This window comes from Schistocerca americana, chromosome 1 (genome assembly GCF_021461395.2).
Source record: "Schistocerca americana isolate TAMUIC-IGC-003095 chromosome 1, iqSchAmer2.1, whole genome shotgun sequence".
In the NCBI taxonomy this organism is placed as follows: Eukaryota; Metazoa; Arthropoda; class Insecta; order Orthoptera; family Acrididae; genus Schistocerca; species Schistocerca americana.
Genome location: NC_060119.1, coordinates 802,865,265 through 802,880,554, shown reverse-complemented (window position 1 = coordinate 802,880,554; position 15,290 = coordinate 802,865,265).

The following is a 15,290-nucleotide window of genomic DNA, read 5'->3' as shown; positions in this document are numbered from 1 at the left end:
AGATTTCCACGTTCTGAGGAAGTAACTATCACAACTTGCGTCTTCCCCTTCTCTGCCAATATCAGTTTTTAGAAGCTGCATTGTGCGGACAACAGTTTAACCTGCGGTATATACGTTCTGGAAGTTTTGTCGTCATCTAGCGCTTCTGAAAGTTTCCTAAGATAGATGCCTCTTTTTCTTTATTGGAATTCATTGCTTGGGCGAGACCAGCTGCTTCTAGACGACGAACTGTTAATGAACGAAACCATTTCAGTAAGGCATTCATCCATTCGACAGCAACCATTTCCTTATCTCGGAGAACTTGAGTCCATATTGCACGTCACACTGATATGCGACTTTCTTACACCTCTTCTGGACAACCATAACACAGATGGGCTATATGTTTGATATAGTCAGTAAGTTTGTTCTCCTGCTCGGCACTGAATGATTATCTGTATTGTAGCTGTTATCCGCTCACGTCTTGATGTGTTGTGCAATCTGCGTTTGAGTGGTTTCTAGTTTCTGGCTGATTTTTGGTGCTGCTGCTAGTGCCGTCTGAGAATGGGCCATGTTTTGCAGCTTGAGTGGATGAAGTTCAGCTCGTGCATAGTACAGCATGGCCATGTACCTAGGATAGAAATTTTAAAGGGCTGGCATCGAGAAAATCTTGTCAGTACTTTATTTAATAGACTATCAGTTGTTACATTTCGACTCTGCTACGCACCAATAATCACTAACAAGGGGAGGCCGCCAATTGTGAAATTCAGATTCAATTCATACTGCGCATAATAAATGCTCATGGCCAGAGGTGTAATGTGGCAAAGCACCAAGATGCACTTCTAAGCCGTTGTCGAGAAAATCGACAGTTAAAATAAACCGTTGCGGTGAAATACTCTCTACGATTGATAAATCTCTACAGTGTCGTGGCGCAGCGCTCGGTTTCGTAATCCGAAGGTCACCGGATCGAATCTCCCGCCATGCAACCTTTTTTTTTGTATTTGTTTTTTGTAATTCAAATGTGTGTATACATACACACACACACACACACACACACACAAACACACACACACACATATATAAACACAAATTTGCTGTGGCAGGTATGAAATATAAACTCCAATATTCGCTCGTTACACTTGAAGGACAGATGTTGAATGGGCCGAAACGAGCCGCCGCATAACAGCGTAGTTGCCTGTTAACTTCGAAAGAAGGTAGATGCGGTCCCTAGCGCAAGTTATAACATCGTCGAAAATCAGTGCGGACGTGAGAGCTTTCTTTGATACACCCTGTTAAACAAACGGAAAAATGGAGGCGGTACAATTGGAGAGCGATCCACCCTCACCAACATGCATAAGTAATTCATTAATATATATATATATATATATATATATATATATGAAATACAAAAAACTAATGATTAAAAATAATATTACATGGCGCGAGATTCGATCCGGCGACCTCCGGATTACGAACCTGAGCGCTTACCGCTGCGCCACGACGCAGTAGAAAGTTATTAATCGTAGAGAGTATTTCACCGCAACGGTTTATTTTAACTGTCGATTTTCTCGACAACGGCTGAGAAGTGTATCTTGGTGCTTTGCCACATTACAACTCTGGCCATGAGCTTTTATTATGCGCAGTATGAATCGAATCTGAATTTCACAATTGGCGGCCTCCCCTTTTAAGTGAAATCACTTTAAGCAGAAGGATTTTCAAATATCAGTTATATTTTAAATAAATTTTGAAATTAAAGTTATTCGAAACTGACACAAATATAAGATAGATAACAGTTAATACATTAAAGAAACTCAGTTTGTTTTAAGCATTACATTCTCCATTGTAAAAGCTCTTCTCCTGCTTCAATGTACAAGGCTGTATAGATAGTTCTAAAATGTATAGCATTTTATTCACTATAAAATTCTGCATCTGAAGAATTAAGGACATATTCCAAATGACTATCATGCAATGTACAGCAGTTAAATGTACAGAACGTGAAATATGTATAAATGATGCTCAAAACACAACATGTCCAAGAATAACAAAAGCGGTAGAAAATGGCGGGGCGAAAACTGCTTATGGCGGTCTGTAGTGCGCGTTCCTTCACGTGATTCAAAAATGACTCACTAGACTGAAGTACCGATCAAAAAACATCAAGTCTTCCTAGATACATAATGCTCTAGGCGCAATATTCTGTCTTAAAAATATGTCGTGCAAAGTAAGACAGTATGGCGATCAAATCAGTTTTTCTGCTTCATGGGAGCTACATTCACCCCTGAAACAAAAGCAAGGAAATGGTTTCACGGAAATGCTATGTTTTACTTTGTAAAAGAAGAACAATGAAGACTGTAAAAGAGAAAATTATTGTAGAAGCTCTTTTAATGATGTAATGTTTCTGTGTGTGACGCATCTAGAAACTCCACTTGTTAGAGAAAGCAACGCGAACGCTTAGGAATCACTTTGAGCCCCAGAATTATGTAAGCTGGTATTATCTAACGTGGTATCAGCCTGCTTCCTACTAAGCGATTCAGGTAATCCGGATTGGATGCGGTGTTTTCCGAAGCAGCACGAGGCAAATACGGACGTACAACTAACTGTGTAATAGGCTTAGGATCGGGTCGTTGCTCTGAGAGGTATTACCGCTACTTGTAGCAATTTTTTTTTTTTTTTTTTTTTTTTTTTTTTTTTTTTTTTTTTTTTTTTTTTTTTTTAGATTCGGAGCGTGCAAATGTAATCGCGTCAGACAACGATACCCTCTTGCCGTTGCTAGAGCGCATCCACGTCTCCCTCTCTCATTTGTCATTTCAGTAAATTGTAGCGTCGCCATGTTGATATTTTGTGGCGAATATGTGAAAGTGTTGTGGAGGCTCCGAGAAGTGTTAGATTAAAAATATGGATGATAAGTATTTCATTTCCGGTGGTATGAAGAGTTTTACAGATACGTAAATTGTGCCGCACCTTTGACAGTCTTGTTATCACATCAAAAATGCTAAGCTATACTTTGACTGGTTGCTGCCTGAAATGGTCGTGACAGATTCTACAACGTGCGATTTATTGATCTCTTTAAAATTGCAGTTAATTTAGTTTAAACATTTATGCACTAATTTAAAGTGGGACAAAATATTTCCTAAAACGAAAAAAGACAGTGCGACGGTCAAATCAATTCTCTGGTTGATGAGAGGCACAGTATCCTCCACCGGGCAATTCAATACAATTCCAACGCTAAAGACGTCGCTGAATCCTCGATTTCTGTAATTCACTGATTTTCGCTGACTTTGCATCCTCTAAATCTGTGACAATAGGCCGTAGAGGATTTTGCAAATCCTTTCCATTTCTATATTCGTGATTTAGTGTATTATACTTGCTCAGTGAGATTAGCTACAGAAATAATTCCTATCTAGTTTCATTCCACATACTGCCAACTCGATTGTTTTCATTTGCGAAGGCTAGCAACATCCACAAAATCTTTAGAACTTGTAGATATTACTAGCTTGAAATTGTTGTCTCCCACATTTATGTCGTACCTAAATGGGAGGAACGCTTCCAGAGGATAAATTCGCATGTACCCGCTACCGCTACACTACTGCCATTAATGCCATTTCCTCTCTGCCCACAAGATGCTGATAAACTGCATAAGGGCCATGAAGGGTTGTCTAATGCAGAAGGCTTGGGGGCGGCTCGAGAAATTTTGGATGTGACCTCTTTCAAATTTCTGGCAGGCAGTTGATAGGTACGACCTCCGTGAGCTTCTTTTGCAAGGGAGAGGAAGGACACTTCTTACCATCCAGGACTTTTTCCGTATCGTTCCGATTCAAATTATGTAAGAAACAAAATGCACAAAGTTGAATAAACCGTTAGTTTACATTCGAAGATGTTTATGAGAAATCGTCATATTGAAATATTAACATTATAATATGTTTTTATGCATTAAAACTGGTGTGTGAAATATGTAAGGAAGTTATTTAATTTTAATTCGATCTAAGGATGACAAGAAATTGTACTCATAGCCGTCGAAAATTGACAATGGTTTTACGAGGGGAGTTCAATAGGTAATGCCTCACATTTTTTTCTCGGCCAGTTACGATTGAAAAAATACGGAGTTTCTTGTGGGACACCATGGAATATTCCCGCTTCAGAATCTACAGTTTCATGAAGTTCCAGGAGGTGGCGGCGCTACACTTAGCCTTCAAAATGGCGTCTGTAACGGAGGTGCCTTCCTAACTGAGAGGTGTTATTGAGCTTCTTTTGGCGGAAAAGCAAAACGTCGCAGATGTTCATAGGCGCTTGCAGAATGTCTACAGAGACTTGGCAGTGAACGAAAGCAAGGTGACTCGTCAGGCGAGATGTCTGCCATCACAGCAAGAAAGTCGCGCAAAACTATCTGATCTCCAGTGTGTCGGCCAGCTGCGCACAGCTGAGACTACTGCAATGTTCGAAACGTGCGGACACTCTCATTCGAGGTGATCGACGGGTCAAAAATCAAACAATTCGCTGCCCAACTGAACATCTCGTTTGCAGTGCTGACTCACTCGACCACCTGTTGGTGTGGTGTCACCGCCAGACACCACACTTGCTAGGTGGTAGCTTAAATCGGCCGCGGTCCATTTAGTACATGTCGGACCCGCGTGTCGCCACTGTGTGATCGCAGACCTAGCGCCACCACAAGGCAGGTCTCGAGATACGATATAGCACTCGCCCCAGTTGTGTGGACGATTGCTAGCGACTATACGGACGAAGCCTTTCCTCTCATTTGCCGAGAGACAGTTAGAATAGCCTTCTGCTAAGTCCATGGCTACGACCTAGCAAGGCGCCAATTGTAACAGTGCATATATCTTACGAGTCTCATTTGTATAGTCAAGAGAGATGTATCACAAGGAGTGATTAAAAGTTAAGTATATTCCAAAGCTACGTATTTTCTTTATAGCAGTCATAACGTATCCTGTTCCAGACTTGAGGCCAGTCGGCGTGTGTGTAAGCGTGCCTTTCGGCTCCCTTCCCAGTGTGGCGTAGCAAGCTTGTTACGCCACAACAGTTGGGGCACTCGAAAGTATGTGCCCCCTTTGTTTCTCGCTGCCTAACAGAAGACCGTAACGAGCAACGGAGGACCGTATGTGCTGAACTGTATTTCGAGGCTGATCGTGATGAAAATGGGAACCAGAAACAAAACGACAATTCATGGAGTGGTGCCACACCACCGCTCCTCCGAAGGAGAAGTTCAAAGCCGCACCCTCAGCCGGTAAAGTCATGGTGACAGTCTTCTGGGACCCTGAAGAGGTTGTTCAGTTTAATGTCCTCCCTTATGGTGTAACGATCAACTCTGAAGTGTATTGTGCTACCCTCAGGAAATTGAAGACACGTCTTCAGGATGTTCGTCTCCACAAAATTGCAAATGAACTTCTCCATCTCCATGAAAACGCAAGACGTCACACAAGTCTGTGCTCCCGAGAGGAGTTCTCAAAACTGCATTGGACTATTCTTCCTCAAACACCGCACAGCCGGGATTCCCCACCTTCCAACTTCCATCTAATGGTCCAAATGGCTCTGAGCACTATGGGACTTAACATCTGAGGTCATCAGTCCCCTAGAACTTAGAACTACCTAAACCTAACTAACTTAAGGACATCACACACATCCATGTCCGAGGCAGGATTCGTACCTGCGACCGTAGCGGTCGCGCGGTTCCAGACTGAAGGGCCTAGAACCGATCGGCCAACTTCCATGCGTTTGGTCCAATTAAGGATGCACTCCGCAGGAAGCATTACGTGGATGATGAGGAGACTGTTACTGATGCAACAAGACGTTGGTTCCGACGTCGACCAGTAGCGTACCACTCCAGCAAACAGGACCTCCCAGGAAGATGGCATAAGATCGTCGCACTGAACGGAGATTATGAAAGTACCTGTAACATTTCAGAATGTTTTAATGCCGGTGGTCGTGCCCTATATTTGAGGACTCTGTAACGATATCTGTCAACAATAAACGCAAGACGACATGTTACCTGTCTTGTTCTGTCCTATCTCGACACAGAAGGTGTTCGACTGTTGGCCTGGCCACCGCCGGCCGGAGTGGCCGTGCGTTTCCAAGCGCTTGAGTCTGCAGCCGAGCGACCGCTACGGTCGCAGGTTCGAATCCTGCCTCGGGAATGGATGTGTGTGATGTCCTTAGGTTAGTTAGGTTTAAGTAGTTCTAAGTTCTAGGGGACTGATGACCTCAGATGTTAAGTCGCATAGTGCTCTGAGTCATTTGAACCATTTGAGCCTGGCCACCACTTTCTCCAGATTTGACATCCGTTGACAATATGTGATCATGGATTCCAAAGAGACTGGTACACCATGAATCGCCAGCCATTACGGCTGATGAAAGCTAGCATTGAGTTGAACCAGCTTGGAATTATGCACCCGCAACTGTCATCTAAATTCAGTCTGCATTAGATTTGGCACCATATATACATGCAAATCACAAATTGTTGGGCCTGGTAGTCTAGTAGCAAAGCACGTACCTGTAAATCGAGAGGTCACAGGATCGAATCTCGGTCTGATCGCGGAATTTTTCACTCTTCCTTTAATGTAACCTTCGCCTCTCAACGAACAAAGAAGGAAGATTATAAAGTTTAACGTCCTGTCTACAGCACAGTTATCACAGATGGAGCACGAAATCAGACTACGAAGACTGGGAAGGAAATCGGCCGTGTCCTCTTCAAACTAACCATCCCTGCATTTGCCTGGAGTGGTTTAATGAAATCATCTAGATGACTGGATGTGGACTTGAACCGTCGCCCTGAGTACGAGTCCAGTGTGTTAATCACTGGGTCACATCACTCAGTCGTCTGTAAGCGATGTGGGGGGGTCACCACCAACGATACTTGATTCGTATTTCATGTTAAACTGTAGGTCTCCTTTCCCCAGCAGCATAATGGGGGTAGGTTAGGGGCACTCAAGTCGCCGAAGTCGTACCGAACTGGAAAATTTGCATCTGGCCATTGAGACACACACTATTGCTATAATTATTCCACAAATATTTGATATTCTTCCTAGCGCTTCAAATTTAATGACCAGCATTGGACTTGTTTGGCCTGACTGAGTCAAGGTGTGCTCATAAATCGTGTAGTCAAAGTTACTCCAGTGTCGCGATTCTTGAAGGCCGCAGCTCCACATTATTCAACACGAGGAAATACGCTAACCTGTCCGAAAAGGCTTGGGAAGCCTCAACGATACCTGCCGACCGCCTTGTCATCCTGAGCCGATAGGCATCACTGGATGCAGATGTGGAGGGGTGTGTGGTCAATACAGTACTGTCCCAGCCATTGTCAGTTTTCGTGACCGGACCAGCTACAGCTCAGTCGAGTAGCTCTTCAATTGGCCTCACAAGGGCTAGGTGCAACCAGCTTGCCAACCGCACTCGGCCGATTCGGTCGTTCACCCATCCAAGTGATAGCCAAGCCCGACAGCACTTAAATTCGGTGATCTGACAGGAGCCGGTGTTACCACAGCGACAAGGCCGTTGACGAGAAAACACACTGCCTGACAAAGAAAATGAAGCACCCAGAAGGGCAGAAGGAAACGAAATGAAACTTCAGAGGTTGAGAGGGTATGTGATGTTAATGCAGTAATATCAAAATCGAATCACATTCACAAAGAAATTTGTAGTATGTGCTCACTTATGAGTATGACGTTGACCCCTCTAGGCTTGATGCACTGATTCCATTGGAATAGGCGTCATAAAACCATCGTATCCTCTTCAAGGGCAGGCTGATGCACAACCGTTGTAACTGGTACTTGATATCCTGGATATTGGCACTAGGGAGGAGTTGACCTCCGAGCTGCTCCCACACATATTATATCAACATATCTGCGAATCTTTCTCGTGTTGGGAGTACCTCAATATCACGCAAACACTTCATAGAGACACGTGCGATGTGAAAAATTGCATCACCTTATTATCGGACGTGAAGTTGCAGGAACTCCGTGATGTGCCATAATGCTGTCAGAGATCCCGCAATCACTACCCGATGGCTCACCACACCATGACGTTAGGAATATCACCGTTGTGCCTCTCCAAAATATTGGAAGAATAGAACGTGCCCCATGGTCACTGCCATACATACATTCAATTGTATGCCACTTCGGCGACTTGCGTGTCCCGAAAGCAAACGGCACCCGTTTTTCCCCTGATGGTCACTCATTCAAGTACTAGCCAGACACAATGTTGCTTAACTTCGGTGATCGGTCGGGAACGGGTGTTACCACATGGCAAGGTTGGGCCTGGCTTGTTCTTGAATGGATGACCAGCCGAGCAAAACGGGTGCCTTTGGCTTTTAGGGCACGCAAGTTGCCGAAGTGGCGTCCAACTCAAAGACTTGCCCCAGACCACGGTGCCATACGCCAACGATGGTCATCTGGGGTAATGCAAAATCGCGATTCGTCGCTGAACACGACACCATTCATCAGCAGTCCATGCTGTTTCCCGGTCACGATCCCAAAGACAGCCGTTATGCTGTGGTGTTAACAGCAGCCTATGCATGGGATGGTAATTCCGTAGTCCATTTGCCGGTAGAATCCAGTCAGTGGTGTGAAATGACGCAGACTGTTAAAGGGAATCCATTACCTGTTCTAAGACAAAATACAGAGCTGTGAAGGGCTAATGTGTACTTCGTGCACAATATCTTGTGGTGGGCAGAATGGTCGACCTTGTGGTGTTCAATGGTTGACCAGAAGCTTGACGACGAATGTGGCCAGCCCCATGTTCACACACATTCCAACATCAGTCCACTGTATAACCAGAATGCCCCAAAAATCTGGATATTTCACGATTCGACCAGCCGACCAAATGAAGACCCAGAATGGGGCGCCTTTCAGACTCGCTTTATCATATGAGTATACAGCATATCCGTGACGTTCACATTGATCACTCATTTCTGATACTGTTCAAGCGCCCTATACAGGGTGTTACAAAAAGTTACGGCCAAACTTTCAGGAAACATTCCTCACACACAAATAAAGAAAAGATGTTATGTGGACATGTGTCCGGAAACGCTTAATTTCCGTGTTAGAGCTCATTTTAGTTTGTTCTTCCACCTACGCTCAATGGAGCACGTTATCATGATTCCATAGGGGATACTCTACCTGTGCTGCTAGAACATGTGCCTTTACAAGTACGACACAACATGTGGTTCATGCACGATGGAGCTCCTGCACATTTCAGTCGAAGTGTTCGTACGCTTCTCAATAACAGATTCGGTGAGCGATGGATTTGTTAAGGCGGACCAATTCCATGGCCTCCACGCTCTCCTGACCTCAACCCTCTTGACTTTCATTTATGGGGGCATTCGAAAGCTCTTGTCTACGCAACCCCGGCACCAAATGTAGAGACTCTTCGTGCTCGTATTGTGGACGGCTGTGATACAATACGCCATTCTCCAGGGCTGCATCAGCGCATCAGGGATTCCATGCGACGGAGGGTGGATGCATGTATCCTCGCTAACGGAGGACATTTTGAACATTTCCTGTAACAAAGTGTTTGAAGTCACGCTGGTACGTTCCGATGCTGTGCGTTTCCATCCCATGATTAATGTGATTTGAAGAGAAGTAATAAAATGAGCTCTAACATGGAAAGTAAGCGTTTCCGGACACATGTCCACGTAACATATTTTCTTTCTTTGTGTGTGAGGAATGTTTCCTGAAAGTTTGGCCGTACCTTTCTGTAACACCCTGTATAACCTACCATACCTTGTGACAACAGTAGACACGAGCAACAGTAATGCAATCTGGATACCGTTGTACATGTCACAGAAAATTATAAGTCTAATAACTGACATACCTGGGTTGGGTTGGGTTGTTTGGGGGAAGAGACCAAACAGCGAGGTCATCGGTCTCATCGGATTAGGGAAGGACGGGGAAGGAAGTCGGCCGTGCCCTTTCAAAGGAACCATCCCGGAATTTGCCTGGAGCGCTTTAGGGAAATCACGGAAAACCTAAATCAGGATGGCCGATGGTGTGTACGGACATGAAGTTACATTGCCATTCGACCATGTCTTCTGGGGGCTTCACTTCTTTTGTCAGGCAGTGTAGTTTCCAATCTTTGCTGTCGACTACGGAAGGCACTTCTTGTTGGCAGCGACGCTGCTGTGTTCAGTGTTTTGGTGCAGGTGAGCGACGTGCGAACTCGGCCGTGTGAACAGGAACGGCACATTACACGGCTGCTAGCTGCTGTTCTTCCTGGACATCCCGTAACGGGACGTCCGCCAGCGACCGGGCCGGCCAGCATGTTTACGCTGTCGTTTCGTACTGTTTCCACCATGTTTGCACTCTTAGCGGCCACGTTCACGTAGCATCGCTTCCCTGCACGCTAGTTTATCACTACGGCTCCTTTGACCGACTAAACTTACTCGACCACAGAAATTTGCGATGTTGGCGGCGAAAAAGCAGATTCTTTACAAGACTGATTACTACTCTACACATATTGTACAGATACTCTAAATGTTGTATAGTTAAATGTCATAGTTCGTTGTCTAAAGATCTGGAATATAAAAAAACTAGTTTTTTCCCTGAATTCGTCCTTTTGAATCTCGAACCCGCAGGAATTTTGAAAAATCCTGAAGCTTACTATCGGTGATAAAAACGCATATAAAAAATTAAAGGCGAAGCTGTCAAAAGGGCGCAACGGTGAAGAATCAATGTGCTTGTAGGCACAGATATAGATATTTGTAGCATGAAATATCGAAAGATCGGAATAGGGGACAGCTTTGTGTTGCATTTAAAGAAATTACGAAAATTAAAGAATCAGTGCTTACAAAAACATCAGTACTTTACCGTTGCGCCCTTTTCACAGCTTCACCTTCAGTTTTTTATCTTCGCTTTTCTCACCTATCATGAGCTTCAGGATTTTTCAGAATCCGTGCGGGTTCGAGATTCACTCAAAGTCACAGGTAAGGCATTATTATTGCTCAACAAACTTATCGACGAAAATAGATACACCAACTGAAGAATGAATTCAAGAATGAAAGAAATTAAACGAACGAAGACCTAACACGAAATCACAACAATTGTTTCACTTCATTTATATCATAACATTCGATGAATGCCTCTGAAGAAATGTACGAAAGTGATTTTTAGTGTCAGTTCTACAAATGATAACTGCAGCGTCAACACGATAAACCTATCAACAATAATAGTTACACCGATTCAAGAATGAATTCAAGAATGTCTGTGGATAACGTAATTAAATTAACATTATTAATACGATGATACAACGTTCAAAAATACTACTTTTTACGGATTCTATCATTTCTGTCATAGTTTATCTAGTTTAGTTCTGTAAAACGTCTGCGTCCCGATTTTTTCTAGCAGTATAATGAAACGACCCTTACACGAAATTGAATCGATCCGCATAAAAAATGTCAGTTTTACTCATTTTTATGGACAACTCACGCCTGGCCAAAAATTAGATTTTTTCACAAAAAAGCACCTAAAGGTTCGTAAGACACTTTCCGTGTATTTCCTATGGATTCCGATTTCCCCTTACTGAGCCAGTTAAAGAAACCACGTTGTACGTATAGATAACTCGGCTTCTAGGCGGTTTATCAATATGAAACCAGCATCACATTCTAAGTTAGACTTCCAACAATATAACTGTGAAAACAGCGTCGAATTTCGTACGGTAGTTTTTGGGGAATGCGCGTAAAAACACGCGGACGCACAGACAGCCAAATAAACAAACAAAAATTCTAAAAATAACTGTTTTCTTTTCTACTGCTGTTACACAGACTCCTCACCTTAAGTTTTCTTAAATATCTCGTCTGTACAGAAATGACCAGTTACAATTATATTATACGTATAGATACAACTGTCAATACATTCTCACTGTGCAAAAAATATAACGTTTTCTGCGAAGAATAACTGGTGATACGACTGAGTAGTTGTTTAGTTACTGCTTTATTAAACACTCATATTCAAAAGCATTGATCACATGGAAATAGAAATAGATTAGTGCATGATTGCTGTAAAAACATTCAATAGTATTTTTACTCAAGTTGGTAACATGATATTCGATGGGACTTATTTACTGTAGAGCTTTTCTTCTTATTTCTAATGAAACAGGATATGATTATATGATGGTAATGGAGCGCTGGATGTTAATTCCGACAAGGTTGATATGATTCGTTTAGTTAAAAGTTCAGACAGAAATGGTTGAAGCTCTCAAGGACGAGTGGTCAGTGAGTGTCCTCTTGTTGCCCCGAATGCGAAATCGTCTTCACCGGGTTGGGATTTGCGGATGGGGCACGGCAGGAACTTCACCGTACTGACCCCGGAAAGCTGCAACTATCACCGCAAAATCAGTATCACAGTCTTGGGAACAACAGTCCAGTCCCTGACACCCATCGTAACAATACGTACACCACAAACGGCAAGTCACCAGGTTCACTACACTTAACAGAATACTTGGCTGGTGCAAAACAATTGGCACCTATACTAAGTGGGACTGCGCAACACCCTTTACAAAAAACATTGAATTTTCAAGAAAACTGAAAGAACTGCCTCCAAAATTTCAATACCACGGGACCATTATAATTAAATTTAATAAAGCCAGTCAGTTTAAAATGAACATAAATAGTGTCGACAGGAAGAAATCTTTATTTTTGTTGTTACCGGTTTCGGCCGGTTACTGACCATCTTCAGACCCCATACCATGATGGTAGGCGGTGGCGGAGAACGGAACAAACTTTACGAGCTCTACGGATGTCAGCTGAGCAGTTGACGTTCGTGGCGTTCGTAACGCCTGCTCTGTTCTCTGCCACCACTTTCCATCGTGGTATGAGGTCTGAAGATGGTCAGTACCTGGCCTAAACTGGTAACCACAAAAATAAAGGTTTCTTCCTGTCGACACTGTTTTTGTTTATTTTGAAGTATAAAATGGTTCAAATGGCTCTGCCTGCGACCGTAGCGGCCGCGCGGTTCCAGACTGTAGCGCCTAGAACCGCTCGGCCACTCCGGCCGGCTTGAAGTATAAGAAAAACCGCTGTTCTCCACGAGAAATGCGCTCAAAAATTACCAAAACCAGTCAGCTAATTTAAAACTTCAGTAATAACTTTATGAATAAATTATAAAAGATTAATTTAATAACTACAAAAAGATTTCTAACATACTCAGCGCAACCTTGGCAACTGTTAAGAAGCATTAAACAAAACCTCCAAGAAGGCAGATAAACTACAGTCTCCAGTTTAGAGCACTAGATACATGAAAGGATCACCCCAAGTATTAGCAACAGTAATGTAAATTTTTCGTGTAACGCGCTTATACCTGGGTCGCACAGAGAAGCAACAGTTGCGTACCACAGCACCAGCGCAGTACAGTTACACCCAAAGCCACAAGTCTGTTTAACAAAACAGCTCGACCTTGCAGACTTAACTAACTGGACTACTCGTCATGTGGAGCCCTCAAGTATGAGGTGCACAAATTAAATACACCAAGTTATAAGCTACTTAGAACAACAGGGCGCCTTGTTGCCGTAACGGACTACCTTTGAAACACGGTTTGAAATCTCAGAAAATGTTTTTGAAGATAGTAAATGCTGAACGAGAAGCATCCACACACGCTAACTTCCACTTGTCTCACTCCACAGCAAAACATGGAACACCATTTATTGATGGCAAATTAATAAGGGACTGCGCGATTGCAGTAGTTGATGAAATGTGTCCAGAAAAATCTATTTTTTCAAAGAAAACATCAGATTGTCAGCAAAGATTTTGGCTTGAAGAGTAAATGATATTACTAAAAGTATATTAACGGTCTCAGAAAACTCGACATTTAGAGAGGTTCTCTTTGCCTTTGGATGAACCAACATATGTTTCAGATACTGCACAGGGGTTAATTTTTATTGGACATCTACATGTATATCCACATCCACATCTACATCTACATAAACAAAAACCATTAAGGGTGTGAAGAGCTTCTACACATTCATAGCATTCGCGTTGCAGCCACGGGAGGATACATTTTTAAAGGAGTGGAAAATCCTGTTCAGAAGAACAGTCTTATACGGAAAAACTTATCTCAAACGACATTGGCGAAAACATATGTGGAAAACATAAAGGTACATTACTCTCCGCTCAAATACAGTAGAAAATGGTGATGGTTCAACACCATCAATCGTACATTGCATCATTCATCAACGGTCTTTGTGCGGAAATTGCTTGGATATGTCAGAAATTTTAAAACTAGTCATGTTGGCGGTTAATTATGTAAGATCACATTCTATCATCGTTAATTCTACGAATTTACTGAAGAAAATCACTTACGATATTATACAGCCGTACGCTGGCTTAGCAATTTTTTTGAGCTCCAAACAACAATCGAAATTTTCTTGACTGAAAGGAATCTTCCTCTGGCTGAGATACAAAAACAATGAATAGTTATGGACGTTATCATTTACGTGGTATCGTCCAGAAACTGCAGTGATATCACGCCGTATTACGGAAATAGCTGTGTCAGATAGTATGCTCTATGTAGGAACCAAAGATGTTACTCCTTGCATAATAAAAGCGAACAATATCTTATCGCCAATTTTTATTATCTCTGTTGTTGACTGTAATGCTCTTGCTGTGATAAAGACGAAGGGAACTTATAATTGTGAGTATTACGCATTACAAATCGATTAGAAGAGTAGAAGTTGTATTTAAGGAAGAAATAAACTAGTGCTCATCACTGATAAATAATTAGGTGAGACTCGAACGTAAATACTACTGTTTCTAGTCATTTTGATTAGTATAGAAAATTTCAGCAATCGACGGTGGGAAGATTGGCGAACGAACCTGCAAATAGATTCGCCGACTTTCAAAGGACTGAATAGCACGCAAAAAGAAATCTGCCACAGCTCTTTACCAGCATTTTACCACACGACAAAACACACACACGAGGCGAGATTAGTTTCAATGGGTATTTCAAAACGGCATCTGAAAACCATGAATACTTACTAATCTTGTCTAGAAAACCATAAAACACAAAAAAGTAGCAATTACCATGGTGCCACACCGAAGACGGCAGTATGACTCAATACCACAGACGGTAGCGAGGGCTCGCTGCAATTCTCAACGACGCTCCTGTAGAACACGCCTCTGCCCTCGCCATAACGCTGATGTCAATCTAGTGTCGAGCATGCAAGAGCTCACATGTCAGCCTAGCAGTCAACGTCATCTAGTGGGGCAGAGTTAGTCCAAGTCTCAGTGTAACAAGTACTAATGTTAGTGTTGAACGTTGTACTTCAAGACAACAGTTTGTGACTGTATGCATCAAGTAATGCTTTCATTGTCGATGGAAGTT